The following is an 18372-nucleotide window of genomic DNA, read 5'->3' as shown; positions in this document are numbered from 1 at the left end:
GGGCTAAGAAGTAGGTCCATTGTCTAATTTGATCATCATTAATTTCCCACTTTTTACCCACAGCTGTCCAAAGAATAAAAATCCAAACCACATCTAGCCAGAAGGCAGAAAATACAAGCTAAAAATTATGGAATTCTCACAAGTTGGGTACTTAACCAGGAACAGGTGTACTTTTCCTAACATTGGTGAGCTAGAGAACTCACATACACTGTCTCTTTCAACCAGTCTTTAAAATGTTTGTGGAGAATGATCATGAAAGCCAACATATGGATTTCAAGTCTGCATGGAAACTTCTCTTTTGACTCCATTTTTACGGACTTTGTGAAGCATCCCACTTCCTACTTCCTCAAACACCTCCACGAGGCAGAGAAGCGCCAGACTTTCATCCTTGTCTGATCTTCTCCTATCTCGGTATTGAGCGTTTGAGCATTACTCCCACGTTTGTCTACACGAGGAATGTTGCTGGCCAATGCTGACAAATTAACGTCTAGTCCAGCTCACATGTCAGTTTCTCTATCATGCCGTAACAGTAAATAACTTCAGAAGTACTCTCAACATTATGGCTTTTCTAGAAATCACTTGGTCCCTAAATGATGGAAAACAATCCTTACTGACGTGTATGCATAATTCCGGTAAGGCAAATCTCACTTGGAATCCACACAGCTCGTCAGAAGCTCCGAGATCAAGAATGATCTACTAGGTGATGCTAGGGAACGCAGGGCTATGCTTAACAGACGAAGCTGTAACAGCCTAATGGAAAATTGAGACATTTGAATTTTTAGTAGGAAATGAGCTAAAAGCAGATAACTATTTAAGAACCTTAATGGGGTGAAGTTCATGCTCACACAAGCCATCTTTCTTTACAATTCTTGCTTGCGTGTGTGTTTAGGAAGTTTCAGCCCCGTGCATATGGAGTAATTCTGACAGCCTAGTTATCCTTGAAAAAAAGGCCAGCATTGGTTTAGGAATGGGCTACCAACATGGGATATGTTCAGCTCACAATGTACTGGCCTTCAGTATTTTAGTTGGAGAGTTAAGATTTTGGACCTGGTGAGGTGGCCTAGCAGTTAAAGTCCTCACCTTGAATGTGCAGGAATCCCATATGGGCACTGCGTCTAGTCCTGGCAGTCCCGCTTCCCATCCCGCTCGCTGCTTGTGGCCTGGGAAAGCAGTTGAAGATGGCCCAAAGCCTTGGGACCCTGCACCCACGTGGGAGACCTGGAGGAGGACCTGGGCTCCTGGCTTCAGATTGGCTCAGCTCCAGCTGTTGCGGCCACTTTGCGGAGGGAATCATTGGACAGAAGATTGTCCTCTCTCCTTTCTACATGTCTGGCTTCCGCCCCAAAATAAATAAATCTTTAAAAAAATATTCTTACTGTAAAGTCAGATTTACAGAGAGGATGAGGAGACAGAAAAATCTTTCATTTGCTGAGCCACTCCAAGTGATTGCAACAGTTGGAGCTGAGCCAGGAGCTTCTAGGTCTGCCATGCCAGTACAGGGTCGCAAGGCTTTGGGTTGGCCTTGACTGCTTCCCCAGGTCACAAGCAAGAAGCTGGATGGGAAGTGGATCAGCCGGGATACAAGTGAGCGAGCAGCCCTGTTGGATCCTGGCACTTGCAAAGGTGTCGACTTTAGTCAGTAGGCTACTGCTCCGGGTCCAGTTGGAGATTTGTCACTCAAATGTTTATGGTTAAAGATCCTGATAAGCCATAGAATGCGTTTACATGTAAAATAGTAGCAAGTGAGTACAGCATGGTTTTGCACATGATTTCCTGCACATCTGCAGGTAAGTAGTTCAACAGTTGTTCAAATGATAGCAGACACCATCCCTCTGACAATGTATTTCACTGGAACTGTTCATCTTATTGAGAGTTTCTGGCAGCAAAGCATGATATTCCAACAATTCCTTCATTTTGCTTGACTGAAAAAAAGAAAAATCTGCCCAGTGACTGCAGTAGACCTTGTTCTTAAGGTAAGATTACCAGGGAACTAAGCAAAACCATACACTCAGAATATTTGATTTCTTGATGTCCGTTTGGCATTGGTAGGGGACTTGTGCATTGTTTTCTGCAATAGAAAACATGGCATCACACAGTCAATCTTTCCAAGGCTTCAAGGAACTGGCCTCGCTTCTCCTACCCAACTCTCAGTAGACTGCAACTGAGAATTACAGTCATGTTTTTGGAGTTCTTTGAGGTTAGACAATGTGATTTCAGTCTCTGGCTCTTTCCACAAACCAAAATTTATAGTCAGCATTTATTGATAGTTTTACGCTATTGAATAATTTTCAGTCCTGTAAGACGTCGGAGAGGATGCTGGCAAATGCTTTCGTCCTATACATCACTCCCAAGTTACTTAGCTCCCCTCAGTACCTTCCCGTCAGCATTCCAAGTGCCTCATTTACTCCAACTCCCTGGTTTCTGATGAGATGGAAATAGATATTTTAAGAGGGTCTTCTCTCTCTCTCTCTCTCTCTCTCTCTCGCTCTCGCTCTCGCTCTCTATCTCTTTCACACACACACACAAGAAGTCATAGTATATTTCTCCCATGGGAAGGGATGACTGATCAAGAAGGATGGCTGTTTTAAATTTTATTATTTATTTATTTGAAAGAATGGAGGCAAGTAGACACTTGCCTCTTATACTTACTGAAATAAACCAGTCCCCCAAAGACAAATGGGTTCCTTCCTGTTTGTTAGCTAATACAGAGTACAGAAGTGCAATATGACTGAAACTGACACCTTGAGATTTGATTAATGTTTATAACCCTCATCTGTACTCTTGAGAAATAGTGGTTTTTCTACTTACTACCTGTGGAATTCTTTAATGGAGGATTAAACTTGTGGTTATAAACTCAAAGTATGCTGCAGTGAAAAGTTAAACAAAAATTATAAAGGAAGGAGGAGAAAGGGCGAGAGTGTGACAGAAGGCTAGACAGGTTGGGAAATATCATTATGCTCTTAACTTTAAGTAAAATACAAGGAATGTATTCCAGTTAAATAAAACTTTACAAAAAAGAGAGGAGAGTAAGAGAATAGAGAAAGATTTTCTATTAACCGATTTAATCTCAAAATGCCTGCCACAGCATGGGCTAGGTCAGACCAAAGGCAGCTGTCAGATATCCATCCCCAGGTGTATGCGGATGGCAGGAACCTAGCTGTTCAGATTATCACTTGGTTACTTCCAGGGTTCATTAAGATGAAGTTAGTATACTTGGCATATGCTTGCTAAGAGGGAATCTCAACTGAACTTGAACTATGGTTACGCAACAAGGTGGAGGAACCCACCATGGGGGGACGGTGTGTGGAAGTGTGGGGAGAATCACAGTTCCTATGAAATTACAACACAATGTAATTAATGAATAAATTTAATAAAAACAAAAACAAAAACAAAAACAAAACAAAACAAAAAAAAGATGAAGTTTAGAGCCCACAGTTGAAGCGGCATTGGAATCAAGACCCCATGATATGGGCTACAGGAGTCCTCCAGCTTCATCTTAATCTCTGCCAACATTTGCCTACGGATGATATTTTAAACAGTTTAACCATAATAGTAGCAGGAACTAACTTAATCACATGCCTTTAGCAAGTAGGAAAACAAAATGTGAAGCCTGGACTTTGCCACCCAACATCCCTCCCCACGACCTCCCCTGCCCTGGCGCTTTACCTTAGGTTCCCTAGTTTTGGTGTTTCTGCTATGTGAAGTAGGATTCGAGTTACAGCTTTTCCATGAGCCAAAATGAGTTATGAGCACTTCATGTATTTGTCAAGAAACTTCTCTGTGCCTTTGTTTCTCATCTGTTGAATAGGATCACTGATTCCTACCTTCTGAAAGTCAGTGATAGTGTGCTTGGTGTAACACTTGGCATGCAGAACGTAGCATTGTTGTTGCCATCTGTGGATCCACTTGCAAAGTATTAATCAGAAATTGGATTCCCTACATATTACGTGAATATTTCTCAAATTTGAAATCTAAGAATAGGATGGCTTATCTGTAGGTTCCTTAGTTTAGGGACTGCTATGCTGCTGGTTTGACCTAGGCACATAGAATGTACATATCAATATGTAATATTGTACCAAAAGACATACTCATAACCCAGGCTCAGAAATGACAAATCAAATCCTCAAACAGCATCAAGGGCTCATATAGACAGTATGAAAATACAGGTTCACAAATATTTCTTTTCCACATATATTCTTTATACAATGTTAACATATTATGGGAAAATAGCTGAACAGGTCTTTTTGTCCTTGCCAGCAAAGTGACACAACAAGAGGGTAACAGAGCCGGCATTACTCAACATGCTCCTCTTTATTTTTCTCTAATTTAAATCTAGGCATCCCAGACTGGACGAGTCACTCTTTATGGACCTAAACTGCTCAAATAGTGGACAATTACTTAATAATTCCTTCTCCAACGCTCTCCCCCATATCCGGCCACATGCTGTGATGCATGACTGCTGGCCTTGTCCGAAGGCTTCTCTAAGCCAGTGACTCACCATAGCTCTGTTACCATGAAGCCAAAGATCAGCAGTCTCCTTATGTACAAACTATCGCTGCAAGTTTGATCAGTTTCTTTATTGCATGAGTAGGTACCATTTATGACTCAGCCAAAACTTTTCTCATGTCAATAACAAACACAAATTAAGGATAAAGGGCCTGGTGGTGTGGCCTAGCGGCTAAAGTCCTCGCCTTGAAAGCCCCGGGATCCCATATGGGCACCAGTTCTAATCCCGGCAGCTCCACTTTCCATCCAGCTCCATGCTTGTGGCCCGGGAAATCAGTTGAGGATGGCCCAATGCTTTGGGACCCTGCACCCGCATGGGAGACCTGGAAGAGGTTCCTGGTTCCCGGCTTCGGATTGGCGTGCACCGGCCATTGCGGCTCACTTGGGGAGTGAATCATTGGATGGAATATCTTCCTCCCTGTCTCTCCTCCTCTCTGTATATCTGACTTTGCAATAAAAATAAATAAATCTTTAAAAAAATAATAAAACAGAAGCCAAGAAGCAGCTCTAGACTTACCAGCCATGGAAAAGGGAGGCGCATGCTTGCAGTCTGCCCTTTGGAATGAATTCAGGACCTTGGGCTGTAATAAAATGAATAAATCTTTTAAAAAATCTAAAGATAAAAAGGAACACTCTAAGTAAATGTACTTTTAAACCAAAAACCTTATTTTTTTCCCAACAGTTTTGATAGGTTGGCAGGGGAAGAGTCTACAACAATGTTTGTGTGAGTGCACTTCAAGACATCAATGGGAAAAAATGGAAATTAAGTGCAAGTGCAAAAAAACACTTGAAATCTCTGCAGTTTTTTGTAATTTTTTTCAAAAACTTGAAGACCACTGGGTTCATGGATTTTAGGGCTTTTTCTTTTGCACTAAACTTCTATTTCAATTGCACTTTGCTAGAACTTTTTACCCACTCTTGCAGATGATCTCAAATCCATCAAAGCAAACTATCTCGTGGATTTTTCTTCAACTGAATCTCAGTGGAAGAAAAATCCAAGGGTACACAGTACTTACTTCCACCTGATCTTCTAACTTCATAGCAACATTACTATGATACTCAAAATCACCATTACTTTTTCTATTGCTTTAAGATATTGAGATGTGACATCTCATTTCTAGTCAAGTCAGGCTTAATTATTTGGATCTACTCTCACTGATAAGCAGTAAAGCTAAATTTAAAGCATCTTTCTTAGCAACTGAAAAGCTAGCAAAACAGTATCTGGCAAAAACTGACAGGACAAAAAAGAACCTCATGCGATAAAACCTGAGAGCTGCTTTTGTGGGCTCTGTGACCTGAACACATTTGGAAGTGACGTTTAGGAGAGGGTCAGACATCAGAGCCCTGTGTCTGCTGGAAGTTGAGAAGCTACTAGCAGACACACTCAAAAAAGTTTCCACTGGACTTCAGTTAGAATAAATGAGACACAGTAGAGTCCTCATATACCCATCCAGCCCGAGATTATATAGATGTATTTTTAAAGATTTTTCTTTGTAAAGGCAGATCTATACAGAGAAGGAAAAATAGGAAGATCCTCCATCTGCTGATAAAGTGACAATGGCCCGAGAGGAGTTGATCCGAAGCCAGGAGTTAGGAGCTTTTTCTGTGTCCCCAGGCTTTGGGCCATCCTATAGTGCTTTCCCAGGCTGCAAACAGGGAGCTGGATGGGCAGTGGAGCAGCAGACACGCAGTGGCACCCATATGGGATCCTGGTGACTTCCAAATAAGGATTTAGCCACTAGGCCACTGTGCTGGGTCCTTGGGGTCATAGTTTAAGGGAATTAATTTCAAGTCCTGAGCATCAATGAGGGGGTCGCAGGTGGGTAGGGAAGAGGTAAATCCTCTCCAGAGAGGTTAGTTTTCTGAGACCTCCACATTTATTGCTATATACAAACTTGCAAAATAATCTGTATGAAAGATTAGGTACACCAGGAAATAGGATATCAAGAGTGAGAAAAAGCAGAAGTAGATCCACAAATTGCACATTGAGAAACAGTAACCATGGGAAATGTGATCAACATTGTCTTTAAAGCAATAAAATACAAGCATATTTAGAAGCAGAAGCAAAAGACATGGACTTGAAAATGATCTACTAGAACTTCTGGAAATGAAATTTTATACACAAAGTATTACCAAGTCAATAGATTTAGTCAATTAGACATACTTGACATGGGCAAAGCAGGCAGGCAGTGAGGGACAGGAAGCTGAATACTGCCAACACCCTAGCCATCCGCACTGCCATCTCCTCCAGGCTGTTTCCACATGGCCAAAGCCTCAGCAGACCTGCTCTGCATCCTGCAGCTAAGCCTCACTTTGCATCAGGTACCAGGTGTCCTTAACCACCATAAGGAGCTCACCACACATACTATAGCTACACTCCTTATGCTAGAAGGAAAATGTAACCCCAGCCAGGTGGGGAAATTGTCCCTTTTGAGATTGCCTGCACACATTATCTGAGTGAGGACTGTTCTTTTGTCCTACTGTTCATCTGTCTCTCCTTTGTGTTCTTACTTGTAGAATGACAAAAGCCTGCAGTTGAAGTCTAGCTGGGGTGGGGGCGGGTGGGTGGGGGGCTGGCAGGAGCTGAGCCTCTCCAACTACCTCCAGGGCTCCTGAGCCCTACAACACCACCAGGAGGCTGCATTTCCCACCATTACTAAACTGAGATCAAAGATGTTGTAGAGCATGGAGGTGCAAAACATGTTAAGAGACAAACAGAACTCCTGACATGATGGTTGAAAATGAATCCCAACCTGTTTAATCCGAGTTCTAGGATTTCCAGAAAGAAAGACAATGAACAGAGGTAGTCTGAGGTTTCTCCATAGTAACTGTCTACACGTTTTTTAAGTGCAACTTATTTCTTCAAAAGCATCTGATTTTCATGAAAACAATCACTGGAAAACTATTTTGTTACTTTAAATAAAAATGACAGCATTGTAAAATAACAGACAATAGTTCCCGGGCTTGGCAAAACATAGCACTACACAGGTGAAACATACATAAAGCATATGATGGGGAACAAGAGGCCCTGACCATAGGAGTATCTTTAGCTCGGTAGCAACGAGCAGACAGCAGTTCCCGGGCTTGGAAGCATTGTGCACTTGCATAGGTGTTGCACACAAAAAGGCATACGATTGGATACAAGAGGCCTAGACCCAATCTCACAACCTCTGCTGTTCCTCTGCCAACAGATCAACCCGCAGTTACAACACAAGGGTGCCCACCCGCTCATGTGCATCAGGAAAGTCCTATTGTTCCATAACTCTGGCAGTCTGTACCTCAACCTTGTTCATTGTCACCAAGGTAACTGGTGGTGACGGCTGCTGATGTACTGACTATGGTGGTCGCCATTATGCCAGTCTGTTTTATTCTTTATCAGGCCAACAGAGGCCTCTCCGTCAGTCCCAACAGACACAGGCAGGATTCAGGGCAGGGGCTGAAGAACAGCAGAATTGCAATTGCCATTCCAGCACGCTGTCAGGGTGCACTGGAACGTGGTGTCATTTACTTCAGAGGTGTTTTCTGTATGTGAGAGAGAAACATGGGGATAACACAGGCAGACACAAGCTTCAAATTCAAGGAGCTGAGGTTCACCCACGTGAGCGAGTCCTCAAGTTCAGAGGAATGATGGAACTAATAGATTCCACAGGAGTCATTGCATTCCTAAAGAAGGGAAAACGGGGTGCTTGCCAGTCATGTCCAAACCCCACAAAGCTGCCATGTAGAGAAGGTGGGTATTTTCCCTGTGGTAATAACAGGGGAATGATAAGCAAAAGCACGGGCAGAGATTATGCTATTTATAAAGGGAGGGCCAGACCCCCAACAGCTGGGGTCACACACCAGACAGTCTGATAGTCTGGTTAAAATAGAAACTTGCAAGAAATGTCGGAACCTGGTGCTCCTAGCAGAAAGACAAGATAAAGAGAGGGGTGCTTCACAAATACTAACATACTTACATAATATATAAAGGCCTAATATACCTGCCTGAGGGGGAACCTCTCACAGAGGCCCCAGCAGAGATGGAGAGGGATTCCGAGGGGGACCCTCGGGCTGAGGACCCAGCAGACGGATTCTTGAGTGGGACCCTCTCACTGAGGACACAGCACAGAGAGAGGGGAGGTCCGAGGGGGACTCTCGCTGAGGCAAGAGCAGAGGGGGTCCCAAGAGGGACCCTCTCGCTGAGGCCCCAGCAGAGAGGGAGGGTGGTCGGAGGGGAAACCTCTTGCTGATGCCCCAGCAGAGGGGGTCCTAGGTGGTCCCTCTCTCGCTGAGGCCCCAAGAGAGGTGGTGCCCAGGGGGACCCGCTCACAGAGGACCCAGCATAGAGGTAGTGGGACTCATGGGTTCCTCTCACTGAGGCACCAGAAGACGGGGTCCTGAGCAGATGCTCTGGCTGAGTCCCCAACAGAGAGAGGGTCGGGCTCTGATGATCTCTCTCGATGAGTCTCAGGCAGAGAGAGGTGGGTCTGGGGGGACCCTCTTGCTGAGGCCGCAGCAGAGCGGGTCCTGAGTGGAATCCTCTCACTGAGGCCTCAGCATTGAGAGAGGAAGGGTCCGAGGGGGACACTCTTGCTGAGGCTCCAGCTGCCAGGGTCCGTGCAGTAGGTGTGAATGACACGAAGGTGTGAAGAGAACAGCTCCCCTGCTTGGCAGGGCCCGGGGGAGCTTCCAGCTGTTTGGCAGGGCCCGGCGGATTTCTCTCTGACCACCTTGATGCAGTCTCACCACCCTTTTGCATGGACACTCAAGCACCCCACTAAGAATCCTGTAATCTATTGAGGCATTGTTTGCCCCTGTGAGATGGCTTTGGCAAATAATATCAGCTTGAGAGTTAATGTTACTGATAATGTCCTGGTGAGTGGGCCTTTAACTGCACACAGGAGTACAATCAAGCCCATGCTGTTTCCAGACACCTTATTGTGTACCTACCCATTGCCATAAAATCTGGCCCGGACATTTAGCATGCTTTCTGGGAAATGGCTTGATAAGAATTTTACAAACTAATGGAAATGATGGGAGTATGGGTTAAAACTGCCATGACAAAAAATATAGCTACTGGGACCCTAAAAGCTATCTTGTTACTGGGACCCTAAAAGTTATTTTGTTACTGTGACCCTAAAGGCTATCGTGTTACTGGGACCCTAAAGGCTATCCTGCTAAAGCAAAAAAAATATAGTTACTGTGACCTTAAGGGTTAGCCTGTCCTTGTAACTCTTTAGAACATAGAAACTATAGTTGCTTTAGCTGCTTTCATAATTTCTAACTAGAGGAAATATAGGCTGATTTCACTAACATCACAAAGATATACTTTTGATTATTGTTTAATCACTTATGAGGTTGTAGAACCTGCAGTTGTAGAGGAACTTAATGTTTGGAACCTTTTGTCTTAGCTCTTTGTTTTTTCTCTTTTGATGTATTTCTCCCATTAAGTAATGGATAAGTTGTAGAATAAGAATTGTAGTAAGAGTGTATTACTGAATACGATGTGTTGCCTACTGAGAAATTCTTGGCTGCAGCGTTGGAATGGATAATGCCCTGTCTTAAGGTGAAACAATTTGTAGAATTGTCTTTGGAAACACTCACTTGTCAATTGCAGAATTGAAACTTAAATGGAGTAAACTTGGCTCATTGCTAATTACAATTCTTTCCGCCGTTATAACTCTTGCTTTACTTGTTCAGATAACAAACTGTGTGAGCTTGCTGACCTAATGGCCTTTAGTGCCAATGGCCCGTAATCCCCATACACCAAGACCCCGGACTTACTAACCCATGCATAATTCAAGGTAGGGGCCTGGTTGTCACAGGTGGCGCCAAGGTTAGAGCCCAGACCTGAGGAGAGCGGATGAAGACTGGCAAACCAAGATAAGCAAGGAATGTGGGATCCTTCCTCAGTCATTTCTCAAGAAGCTGTAAATTGTGCCCCCCTGAAACTATGTCAAAATGCCCCTAAAAGAAAACTTTGTACTGCTTCTGTATAAATAAAGCGGACAGCTTTCTCGCAATGTCCACAATCATCAAGGAATCCTAGTGGTCCGTCTCTCTTTTCTTTCTCTCTTCTTCTTTCTACGCCTATCTCACGCACCCTTCTCGAGCTCCGAACTCTCGGCTGGAGCTGGACTCCGGCATCCAGCAGAGGGGTTCCCGAGTGGGAACCTCCTCCTGAGGCATCAACAGAGAGGGAAGGGGGCTCCGGGGGTCCATCTCGCTGAGGCCCCAGCAAAGGGGGTCCCGAGTAGTACCTTCTCGCCCAGGCCCCAGCAGAGAGTTTAGGTGGCTCCGGGTGTCCCTCTAGCTGGGGCCCAAGCAAAGGAGGTAGCTGGGGTTCCCCCTCGCTGAGGCCCCAGTAGAGGGGGTCCCAAGGGGGACCCTCTCGCTGAGGCCCCAGCAGAAAGGGAGGGGTCGCCAGGGTTCCCGCTTACTGAGTCCCCATCAGAGGGGGGCCGAGGGTGTCTCTCTCACTGAGGCCCCAGGAGAGGTGTTCCCCAGGGGGACCCTCTCACGGAGGACCCAGCAGAGAGAGTGTGGGACTCAGGGGTCCCTCTCACTGAGGCCCCAGAAGATGGGGTCTTGAGGGGGACCCTCTGGCTGAGTCCCCAAGTCAGAGAGGCTTGGGCTCTGAGGATCTCTCGCTGAGGCCCCAGCAGAGGGGTTCCGAGGGGAACCCTCTCGCTGAGGCCCCAGCAGCGAGGAAGGGGTTGCCGGGGTTCCCACTAGCTGAAGCCCAGGTAGAGAGAGAAGGGGGGTCTGAGGAGGACCATCTCGCTGAGACCCAGGCAGACGGGCTCACGAGATGGACCATCTTGCAGATGCCCCAGCAGATAGGGAGGGGATGAGGGGGCCAAGGGTCCCTCTCACTGAGGCCCCAGCAGAGTGGGTCCCGAGCGGGACCTTCTAGCTCAGGCCCCAGGAGGTAGAGAGAGAGAGGGGGGGGCGGCTGATGGTCCTTCTCCCTGAAGCCCCAGCAGACTGGGTCCCGAGGGGGACCCTCTTGCCGAGGCCACAGCAGAGGAGGTCCCAAGGTGGACGATCTTACTGTGGCACCAGCAGAGGTGGTCCCAAGGGAAAACCTCTCGCTCTGGACCCAGCAGAGGCGGTTGCATGGGGGACCCTCTCTCTGCGGCCCCAGCAGCGAGGGAGGGGACCGCAGGGGTCCCTTTCGCTGAGGCCCAGCAGAGGGACTTCAGAGTGTGACCCTCTTGTTGAGGCTCCAGCAGAGACAGAGGGGTTATGAGAGGGGTACCCTCTTCCTGAGGCCCGAGAACATGGGGTCCCGAGGTTTACCTTCCTGCTGAGGCTCCAGCAGAGAGGGAGGGCATGTCTGAGGGGGACGCTCTCACTGAGGTCCCAGCGGAGATGGAGGGGTGCTCGGGGGTTAGTCTCGCTGAGGCCTCAGCATCTAGGGAGTGGGGCTCTGGGAGTCACATTCGCTTAGGCCTCAGCAGACGGGGTCCCGAGTGGGACCTCTCTCAGAGGCCCCAGTAGAGATAGAGGCTCTGGCTGGGAGGGTCCCTCTCGCTGATACCCCAGCAGAGGTTGTCCCGAGTGGGACCCTCTCACAGAGGCCCCAGCAGACAGAGGGAGGGTCCGAGGAACACGCTCTCACAGAGGCCCCAGCAGAGGGGCTCCCCAGGGTGACCCTCTCACTGAGGCCCCCGCAGCTAGGAAGGGGGGCTGTGGTGGTCCCTCTTGCTGAGTCCCCAGCAGTGGAGTCCCGAGGGGGACCCTCTCGCTGAGGCCCCAGCAGAAACAGACAGAGAGAGAGGAAGACGAGGGTCCCTCTCGCTGAGGCCCCAGCAAAATGGGTTCGGAGTGGGACCCTCTCGCTGAGGCACCAGCAGCGTGAGGGTCCCTCTTGCTGATGCCCCAGCTGAGGGTGTCCCAAGGGGGACACCCTCACTGAGGTCCCAGCAGAGATGTGCGGTCCGAAGGGGACCCTCTCGCTGAGGCCCCAGCAGAGGAGGTACCAAGGTGGACAATCTCGCTGAGGCCCCAGTACAGGGGGTCCCGAGTGGTCTCTTTTGTTGAGACCCAGCAGTGAGGGAGGAGTCGCCAGGGGTCCCTCTCGCTGACGCCCCAGCAGAGGGGGTTCCTAGGGGGTCCCTCACTGAGGCCCCAGCAGAGAGAGGGAGGCGAGGGTCCCACTCCCTGAGGCTCCAGCAGAGAGAAGGGGGGGTACAAGTGCTAACTTCTCTCGGGGCCCCAGCAAAGTGAGAGAGAGAGAGAGGGGTGCCAAGTGTCCCTCTCGCTGAGGCTCCAGCAGAGGGGGTCGCTATGGAGACCCTCTCACTGAGGCCCCAGTAGAGGGTGTCTCAAGGGAGGGGGTATCCGAGGGGGACCCTCTTCCTGAGGCCCGAGGAGAGGGGGTCCAGAGGGGTACCTTCCTGCTGAGGTCCCAGCAGAGATGGAGGGGTGCTCGGGGGTCCGTCCCGCTGAGGCCCCAGCAGCTAGGGAGGGGGGCTCTGGGGATCCCTCTCGCTTAGGCCGCAGCAGACGGGGACCCGAGGCAGACCCTCTCTCAGATGCCCAAGCAGAGATAGAGGCTCTGGCTGGGAGGGTCCCTCTCGCTGAGGTTCCAGCACAGAGACAGGGTCCTTCTCGCTGAGGCCCGAGTAGAGGTTGTCCCGAGGGGGACCTTTTCGCTGAGGTCCCAGCAGTTAGAGAGGGAGGGTCCGAGAGTGACCCTCTTGCTGATGCCCCAGCAGAGAGAAAGGGGGGTCTGAGAAGGAACCTCTAGCTGAGATCCCAGCAGAGGGGGTTCCGAGGGGTACCTTCTCGCTGAGGTTCGAGCGGAGAGGGAGGGGGTGTCCCGCTGGGAACCCTCTCGCTGTGGCCCCAGCAGAGATGGAGGGGTGCTTGGGAGTCCTTCTCGCTTAGGTCGCAGCAGCAGAGGGGGGCGCTGGGGGACCCTCTCGCTGAAACCCCAGCAGAGGGGGTCTCAAGGGAGTCCCTCTCGATGAGGCCCCAACAGACTCCCAGCCGATCAGGGGCCTTCAGAAAGTTCACGAAACCTTTACAGCTTACCAAAAGGCATGCATGGGATGTAAAAACAAACTTCTGCCCCAACCCCCAATAAACTTGCTCTTCATCTCATTCCCCATGAACTTTCTGAAATACTCTCACATAATAATGTTCATGCAGACATGACTGCTTAGAAACTACGCTAAGGCACCTTGGTACACACTTTTCAATAATCCTTTCAGGTTAGGCACAAATAAACAATGGCTGCAATGGGAAAACGTATATTCATGCTATCAGTACACACACTGTGAATACATTTCCATTTCAAATTGGTTTCCATTAGGACTGTGGAAAATTAGACGCGTAGTTTACCAAGGGAGTTGAGTGATATCAGTTAGTCTAAGACACTTTTCTCATAGGTGCTCATAGCTAAGTCGTTAGGGATCTGCAAGGAGCAGGATGGCTGATGTGTTGTTTGCAGTGGTTTCCATGTTCATCCTCCGACCAGGCTGCCGGACACCTGAACGCACAGTCTCCCAGACGTCTCTGACCTCTCTAGGGGCCACCCCGCCAGACCACCCCGCCAGACCACCACCTGTTCACTCTCCCTCCTCCCATCATGGCTTGCTGGCCGCCCTGCTGTCTGAGAAGGCTGCCACTAAAGTCTAGCCCTGAATCTGATCCAGTAACGACTCACTCAGGCCCAGGAGAGTCCGGGCAGGGACAATTTCCTAAAATGTAAAACCTGCATCATAAAGGCACTGAGGTCAGCAACCATGGCTGAGGGTCCCTGGAGCATCGCCGAGGAGGAGAGGGGCCCGAGGACCAGTCTGACCTCACACACACCTCTCACAATGACGAGTCTGTCCCCACCTTTTCCTCCTCGATTTGTGGAGGCATAGTTGATGAATATATTTATTCAAAGCATACGTGTGCTAGCTTCATATTCTACATAAAAGAGTACTTTAAAGAGTTAATGGAAAGCAGAACTCAAAGCTGAGTTTCGGAATGCAAAAATTCTGAAATTCTATACTTCAAATAGCTTGTGGACTCACAGCAAACAAACAATCATACAAACTAAAAAAAAAAAAAAAACCTAAAATAAATAGACAAACAACAGAAAGTAGAGCTTGAAATCTGACAGGAAAGAGCTGGCATGGATTGGCTCATGCCTTGCTGGGTGGGACACAAAGATTAGTCACTCCTCACCATGGTGTTGAGGATTTTCCTGCACACCCCCCCCCCAAAAAAAAAAACATTCTGCACATTAAATGTCGACAAATATCTTGTTAGAGTTACAAGCCAGTCTAGATTATCCCAAAATCTGCCAAGATCAACAAAATTATACTTCAACACAACAAATGGCTAAATACTAAAATGAAATAGATATGAGACAGCTGAATGGTACCCTATAGCCTTTTCAAGGTATATAGCAGCCGGTCCGGTCCTGTATATAAACTAAAATTGAGATGTCAATGAGCTAATCATAGGTTGTGGTTAGGACTTGTTTTTTGTTATTTTGTTCTTTTTTTTTTTTTTTAACATACTGGTTACTCAAAACTATGTCAATTCCATAATATTGCAAATTGCTGTTGATGTTATATTGAGACTCTTAATTGACTGTGATGATATTATACCAGCTCTGACTTCGGACCAGAAATGGTCTCCCCAAGAAACTGTTCAACCCATCTGGACAATAAGTAGCTGGACTCCAAGCTTAATATATGTTTGCAAGGAAAGAATCTTGATTGAATTTGAACTGTAATGCTGCATCAAGGTGGAGGAATCCACCAGGGGGGAGGGGAGGAGGAGGAATGGGGGGATTCCCAGAGCCTATGAAACTGTCACATAATGCAAAATATTAATTAAAAAAAAAACAAATTGCTCAAAGCAGGTGTATCCAGCCCATCCGCTACCCAGAGAACTCAGCCAAGTCTCAAAGGTGCCCCCCAGGCCGCCCCGCTGTGACTGCAGCAGGGCTGGTCTTGGTTGTGGCATCGTGGTTAGAGTTCCCACAGGTCCTTCAGACTGCTTTCCCTAAACATCTAGAGCTTAGCAGTCACAGCGATTGCTCTAATATTCTGAATGCCAGCTAGGATATTTTCAAGGAAGACCCAGAAGATGGTCAGGGCTGTGTCTACAGGGACAAGCGGGCCACCGGGCCTCAGGTTGTTGGCCTCACGGGGCTTCAGTGGGTCTGCAGTGATCAGAACGGATGTGCACACATGGACTCATTCATTTCTCATTAAAAAAAAAATTATGTGGGGCCAGCATGGTGACACAGCAAACTAACGCAGTGCCGGCATGCCGTCTGATGTTGCTCTTGTCCCAGCTGCTCCACTTCTCTTCCAGCATTATACTTGTGGCCTGGGAAAGCAGAGCAGGATGGCCCAAAGCCCTGGGACCCTGTACCCATGTGGGAGACCTGGAAGAAGCTCCTGGCTTCAGTTCCGGTTCAGCTCTGGCCCTTGCAGCCATTTGAAGAATGAACCAACAAATGAAACCTCTTCTTCTCTCTCACCTTCGCACTGAAATTCACTGTTCAAATAAAAATAAGTTGTCTAAAAACGTATGTGGGCCTGGTGCAGTAGCCTAGTGGCTAAAGTCTTTGCCTTGCACATGCCAGGATCCCATATGTACACCAGTTTGTGCCCCAGCAACCCCACTTCCCATCCAGCTCCCTGTTTGTGACCTGGGAAAGCAGTGAGGATGGCCCCAAGCGTTGGGACCCTGCACCTGTCTGGGAGACCTAGAGGAGGCTTCAGGCTCCTGGCTCTGGATTGTCTCAGCTCCGGCCACTGCGACCACTTTGGGAGTGAATCAACGGACAGAAGATCTTCCTCTCTGTCTCTCTTCCTCTCTGTATATCTGACTTTGCAATAAAAACAAATAGAAATCTTTTTAAAAATCGCGTGAAGCTGGTACTGTCTGATGCATATGTACCCCCAGCAACCCCAGGACTCAACCCAGGCCAGAAACAACACCTTCCCGTGTCTGGAAACTGCAGCCTCATCTTTAGGAGCCCTTGGCTTCCAAATACATGGGGACATTTATCCCAAGCCCAGCCGACACACACGGATGCGCCAGATCATTCTCCCCAGTTGCTGTGAGATGACTTGAAAAAGCTCCAAAAAAAATTGAAATCTGAAGGTATCATTATTTGGGTACAAAGCAATTTTGAAAGCTACACAGAGCTTTTCTGTAATACACATTTTTTTGTCAGCTTTCTCAAAACTGCCTCATACAGTCGTTTTGAAAGCAAAAAAAAAAAAAAATGTGGTTGCTAACCATGAGGGAGGGCAGAGACCCGAACAACGGGGTCGGGAGAGGCACAGCCCGCGGCCACTGCTTAACATTGGCCAGCAAAATCCTTCAGTCTGGTCCTGCCAAGGCAACTGTAGGTGGGATTTCAAAGCCAATCTATTACAAGTTAATTTTTAAGTAATTCTATGTGGCCCACGAGGGATGTTATAAATATCCAAATGGCCCTTAGCAGGAAGAAACCAAAATTTTTCCCACCCTCGTTAGAACACTCAGTTCCTGAGAAATTACAGCTATCAAAATGCTAGCAGGGGATGGTGCTTGCTCTTATCTGTAATTTATGCAACAGTTTATCTTTGGAAGGGAAAAACTGCTTAGTCTTCAGGCCTCTGCAGCTACTCTGATCTTTTAACTGGAACTCCCTTGCAACCCAACTGGGTTGGTTCCGCCTGCACGTTTTATCTCGTTCTCACCAGGACCTCCCACTGGATGTGGGGTGTTAGCTGCCACGCGGGGGGATCCTGGCACGTCGCCTTCTAATCTGGACTGTTTTGACTTTACTGAACTCTCAGATGATACATCTAAAGAGAAACACAGCACATCAGGGACTATCCCCCGCACACACACATTCCTTTTTTCCGAAATGCATCGTGTCCTATTTTCGAAAATCCCAGTTAGTATCTATCCTTGACAGCAGGAAGGAAAACCTGTCCCCTGTTCATTGCTGAGTATGGATCGTCTGCCCCACGCACCAAGCTGAAGTCCACTGCTGCTTGGAGGAGGACCCTTGGGGACAGGGCTTCCTTTGAGGAGGAAAGACATGTGTAGGGATGTGTTACCTTGCCAGGTAGGGACTCACCAGGCAGTGTTCCCACCAAAGCAGGAACAGGAATTCTCAAAGCCGCAAGGTTGCAGGCCAGGTGCTCTGGAGTGCGCCACGTGCTGGCCAACACTGGCACTGCAGCATGGCCCTGGGGGCTCCTGGCTGCAGGTAGACACCTGGGCTCCTTGTCCCTGGCCTCTGCAGTCAGGCTCTCCTTGTCTAGCTGCTGTAGCCATCTGGGATGTGAATCAACCCATCAATAAGTCTCTCTGTGCATTATTTTGCCTTTCCAATAAATTTTTAAATGTTTTTAAAGACTACATAGGTAACATTGAACACACTGGCTAAACTAAAGCCATCTCCAAGTTGGCCAGCACGGTGTGCTGGCAGAGTCAGGGGTACCCTCGCTTTCCTAAGAATACACCTGTCTTCATTCCTCTGGAAATTTAAACTTTTGAAATGCAAGGAGCTCCTGAACATACTTTGGGTCCAAGTTTTGGTGAACACAAATTGGTGTCCATGGTTCACTGCTAAACTCATACTTCTGATTTAAAACAAAACCCACCTAAGGAGGAAGCTTGGATCCCAACCATGAAGACTCCCAGACCTTCACCACAAACTATTAATACGAGCAACAAGGACTATCTCCCAACTGCCAAAGAGGCCACAGGGAATTGGATGCCCTCGGAGGCCGAGTACTCTGAGGTCACCCACCCCAAACCGGAGCTTCCACAGGGGATGGAAGAACTCCAAACACTACTGTGCAGAAACCAACATCATCGGAAAGACAACCAGAAGCCCTGAGCGGTCTGCAGAAACAGAAG

The sequence above is a fragment of the Ochotona princeps genome, chromosome 2 (assembly GCF_030435755.1).
Source record: "Ochotona princeps isolate mOchPri1 chromosome 2, mOchPri1.hap1, whole genome shotgun sequence".
In the NCBI taxonomy this organism is placed as follows: domain Eukaryota; kingdom Metazoa; phylum Chordata; class Mammalia; order Lagomorpha; family Ochotonidae; genus Ochotona; species Ochotona princeps.
This window is presented reverse-complemented; position numbering follows the sequence as displayed.